Source organism: Astatotilapia calliptera, chromosome 5, assembly GCF_964374335.1.
Source record: "Astatotilapia calliptera chromosome 5, fAstCal68.1, whole genome shotgun sequence".
NCBI classification, from domain to species: domain Eukaryota; kingdom Metazoa; phylum Chordata; class Actinopteri; order Cichliformes; family Cichlidae; genus Astatotilapia; species Astatotilapia calliptera.
Window position 1 is genome coordinate 2,210,157 of NC_137426.1, and position 5,559 is coordinate 2,215,715.

Here is a 5,559-nt window from a genome sequence, read left to right on the forward strand (position 1 = left end):
TGTATTCAAGGTCTGTCAGGCAGGATGTTCAGGACAGGTGTTGTTTGCACATGTTTGGTTTCATAAATCTTCAGAGTGAAGACGCAGCATGAGTGTGAAAGGCAAGCTCCAAATCACAATATTAAAAAGAGAAGAAGAAACTATAAGTGCTCACCCTATTAGAGCACTTGGCTCTCGCTCTGCAGGCCTACTTGTTGTTCCTAGAGTATTTAAAAGTAGAATGGGAGGCAGAGCCTTCAGTTTTCAGGCCCCTCTTCTGTGGAACCAGCTTCCAGTTTGGATTCAGGAGACAGACACTATCTCTACTTTCAAGATTAGGCTTCAAACTTTCCTTTTTGCTAAAGCATATAGTTAGGGCTGGACCAGGTGACCCTGAATCCTCCCTTAGTTATGCTGCAATAGGCCGCCGGGTGATTCCCATGATGCACTGGGTGTTTCTTCTTCATGCACTGTGTTAACAGACCTCTCTGCATTGAATCATATCTGTTATTAATCTCTGTCTCTCTTCCACAGCATGTCTTTATCCTGTCTTCCTTCTCTCACTCCAACCAATCACAGCAGATGGCCCCGCCCCTCCCTGAGCCTGGTTCTGCTGGAGGTTTCTTCCTGTTAAAAGGGAGTTTTTCCTTCCCACTGTCGCCAAAGTGCTGCTCATAGGGGGTCATATGCTGGTTGGGTTTTTCTCTGTATGTATTATTGTAGGGTCGACCTTACAATATAAAGTGCCTTGAGGTGACTGTTGTTGTGATTTGGTGCTCTCTAAATAAATAAAGTAAATAATAAAAATAACATCTACAAAACTAACATGAAACATTTAATAACTCACTGACATGTTGAGCCATCAAATAGTTCCACAAATCCATCCATAAATGTTTTATGTTTCTACAGACAGCAGAGGAGGAGAGAGGGTCACACACGGAGTTTGGGCTGGAAATCTAACCTCGTGTCTCTGATGGACTCTGCGTCTCCACCACTAAAACAAATTCTTCTTCTTTTGTTTTATTTTAATGGACGTTACCTGCTGATTCACAGAAATTATCATTAACTATCACTAACACAACAGATGACTTACACACAGCCCACAGTGCATCGTATCTGACACATACACAGTTTTTGACCTCTGCATCATCAGTTTGATTTTTAAACCCGCTTATTTGTTTTTGCTCGAGTCAGAAACAAACTGTGACAATAAATCGCTCAAAAAAAAGCCAAATGTAGCAAAAACAATAAAACATGAAAGATTTTATGTGCAAAATGATGTTCAATGTCTTTTAAAAATTTTCAGAAGACTCAATAAAAAAATCTGTCAGTTATATCATGACTCAGACTTTACAGGGTTAAAACCCAAACTGTGCTAACCTGAGCCTGAGTGTTGGATTCTGCAGAAAAGTAAAAAGTATAAACAGTCTTTGATTTGTTTCTGTTAAAATGATTTTTGTCCTGATTATGGCGCTCTGGGCAGGGATGCTGCTTTTGCTTCCTCTGTTTCCGGCTGAAACCTGTGCTGTCTCCCCCCCCCCCCCCCGTGGTGCTGCCCCGCCCATAAATCACAAGGATAACTCAAGTACGAATTCAAGTCAAGTTTGTAAACAATCTGGGCCATAATTCTCTGCTGCATCAAGACGTTACTGCTCTCTCCTCTCTGGCAGGTTCCTGGTGACTCCCAGAGACGAGACTTACCTGTTTCTTAGCCTGAGAATTCAAATGTGCATTGGTCTTGAGTTCTGCTGTTCAGTCAGTTCATTCCTGTAATTATGACTCTTGGAAGAAATATGTTTAGTCCTCGTGGGGTTAGAAGACAGTCACCGTCTGTGGAAACACAGAAACACCTGCACGCTGTGATGCAGCATCATTATGTTACCGTGGCTGCGTTTAAAGGAAAAGGGGACTGCGATTGCCACCGTCGTCATCAGAGACGTGTTTACATACAGTTTATCGGGATGTAGAGTGGGATTTCTTTTTCCCGGAGCAGGCAGGTTTCAGGGAAGAGGAGAGGTGTGAGCAAACATTTCCTGAGTGAAGGTGAATGACGGCGCTGTAGAAAAGCACCTGTGGTTCAGGTGGAAAAGCAAAAAGGCCTCTGCCTCAGAGAAGGAGCTCTTTCTGTGAGGATCGACCCTCTCACCACACAGAATCTTAAAGGTTTATTACTGCTTTTAACGAATACCAGGACGGTCTCTGAAAACAAACTGCAGCAGATGAGGGAGGAGAATTATTAACAATACAGTGGACCTTTGGACACTACTGTGATACCACTCTGACCTTTCTTAGACTGAGTCACAGAGACGCCTTTCTGGTCCCTTTTGTTTCTCTTTGTGTTCTTTGGGTCGATTTTTGCTTTGCTCCACTGTTTAAGTGGACTCAGATGCAAACAGGAAGACACGGAGTGAAACTGGAGGATCAACAGAGGTGGCTTCTGACAGGAGAGGGCTAGCTTTAGGGGACAGATGGAGTGAGCATCAACATCTGGCAGTGACTGGATGAACGAGCTGATGTGTCCATAGTGAGGTCAGGTGTTTCGGCCCAGAGAAACTGGTTGCAGTGACTGAAGCATCACCCATTGGTTCTGTTATCATCTAATGCTAGCTAGACATGTACATACATGTGTGTATGCAGGTACCCGTGTCTGTGCATCACACACAAGGATAGGCCCTAATCAGAGCTCAGTAACGTGAGATGAACACATGGACACAGGTGAGATGGACACAGATGAGATGAACACAGGTGAGATGAACACAGGTGAGATGGACACAGGTGAGATGAACACAGGTGATATGCACACAGGTGAGATGAACACAGGTGAGATGAACACAGGTGAGATGGACACAGGTGAGATGGACACAGGTGATATGCACACAGGTGAGATGGACACAGGTGATATGCACACAGGTGAGATGAACACAGGTGAGATGAACACAGGTGAGATGGACACAGGTGAGATGGACACAGGTGATATGCACACAGGTGAGATGGACACAGTGGACACAGGTGAGATGGACACAGGTGAGATGGACACGGGTGAGATGGACACAAGTGAGATGGACACAGGTGAGATGGACACAGGTGATATGCACACAGGTGAGATGGACACAGTGGACACAGGTGAGATGGACACAGGTGATATGCACACAGGTGAGATGGACACAGGTGAGATGAACACAGGTGAGATGGACACAGGTGAGATGGACACAGGTGATATGCACACAGGTGAGATGGACACAGTGGACACAGGTGAGATGCACACAGGTGAGATGGATACAGGTGAGATGGACACAGGTGAGATGGACACAGTGGACACAGGTGAGATGGACACAGGTGAGATGGACACAGGTGAGATGGACACAGTGGACACAGGTGAGATGCACACAGGTGAGATGGATACAGGTGAGATGGACACAGGTGAGATGGACACAGTGGACACAGGTGAGATGCACACAGGTGAGATGGACACAGGTGAGATGGACACAGTGGACACAGGTGAGATGCACACAGTGGACACAGGTGAGATGCACAAAGTGGACACAGGTGAGATGCACACAGGTGAGATGAACACAGGTGAGATGGACACAGGTGAGATGGACACAGGTGAGATGGACACAGGTGAGATGGACACAAGTGAGATGCACACAGGTGAGATGCACACAGGTGAGATGGATACAGGTGAGATGGATACAGGTGAGATGGACACAGTGGACACAGGTGAGATGGACACAGGTGAGATGCACACAGGTGAGATGCACACAGGTGAGATGGACACAGTGGACACAGGTGAGATGGACACAGGTGAGATGAACACAAGTGAGATGCACACAGGTGAGATGCACACGGGTGAGATGAACACAGGTGAGATGGAGACAAGTGAGATGGACACAGGTGAGATGAACACAGGTGAGATGAACACAGGTGAGATGGACACAGGTGAGATGGACACAAGTGAGATGGAGACAGGTGACATGGACACAGGTGAGATGGACACAGGTGAGATGGACACAGGTGTGAGCTGAAACCTTGCTGTGTGCTTTGGGCAAAGAAAACTCAGTGAAGCTGCTTTTTTGTAATTTCACTTAGCAGCTTTCACCAGCAGAGGGCAGCATTTTACCTGTGGGTATGTTGACGTGTTTTTAGGTGTGCATTGCTAGTTTTAATCTTTTTTTTTTGTTTTTTTGTTTAGCCCCACCCCATTTTATCAAGTGGCTCTTTTTGTCACGTGTTCCATTACTAATCTTTTGGGGGACTGCACCTAAAATTAATGGGATGTTTTTAACCCTTTGACTTAAAGATGAAAGTCTGCACTTCAGTCTGATCGATTTAATGTTCACTGTGTTTGTGCAAAGAGGAAAAACTACAAAAAGTGTGTCACTGTCCATATTCTCACAGTATGGATCTACCTGCATTTGCCAGCACAGGTGTTTCTCTGCACTGAGACATTTCAGATACATCACAAACATTTTAAGGTAAGACGTCTAAAGTGTTTCCAGCAAACATTAATCAGATTGAGCTGTGTATTACAGATGTTAGTGGATCATCCACCAATAAATTAGCTCATAAGCATATATTAACTGATGCCAAATACACACGATATTAACCAATAACCAGTAAGTGATTATAAATCATTTGATGCAAACAGAAAAGCTTCAGACGTTTACTACGTGACTTTTTGCAATGCGAGTTAAATTTAACATAACGTCCACTGTGGTGAACATGGCACAGCAATAAGGGAACAGCCATATTTGTGGCGTTTGGTTAAAAATAAAGAATCAAAGACTCATTAATAATATTTTGCGTGATGTCACAGCTCAGCTGATGGCAGCAGCAGAGCGACAGCGAGGACTTGAAATGAGACTCATAACAGAAAATCTTAAATTTGGCAGCATAAATAATGATAAATGGGGAGTTACACTAAACACAATGTTATCATGTATGTTATCAAACTGATCCTGTATTACAGAATTAGTGTGTTTTATTAATACAAATCCATAGTAACTGAAGTCACACTGTAACATCAGCAGCTGATTAAATTCCATAATTTATTTTGGGTAAAAAAAACCCCATTAATCATCTCCTAGTGCATTACCTGCACAGGTGTGTATTATAATAATGAACATACACAGTAATCCAACTTTGAAAGTCAGTGCTGCTGTAAAAAGTCTGCGTTACAGCTTCTTCTTCTTTTTTTGACAGATAAAACGATCTCAGATGTGGTCGGCTTTGCTGTAGACGATGTCTTGGACTATGTTGTCTCTTTGCCGTGAGTCGACCTCTCAGCCCGTCATAGCTTTTTAAATGACTGAGTAAAATTTGCAGAGCGCCTTTCTGAATGTGACGGCTGAACGGCTCGACGATGGCAACGACCAAACAAACTCCTTTTGACACACAACAGCCACCTCAGACATTTTCCAGGAAACAAGTCAGTCATAATGTCCGCTCAATAACTAAGATGTTCCCCCCGAACAACAACGCAGGCTGACGTAAATGTGGTCGTCTGATTGTACGTTTTGTTTTTACCTCTGACTTTTGTTTCCCACAGGAAAGCTCAGTGCTCTCTGCGAGGGTCACCAC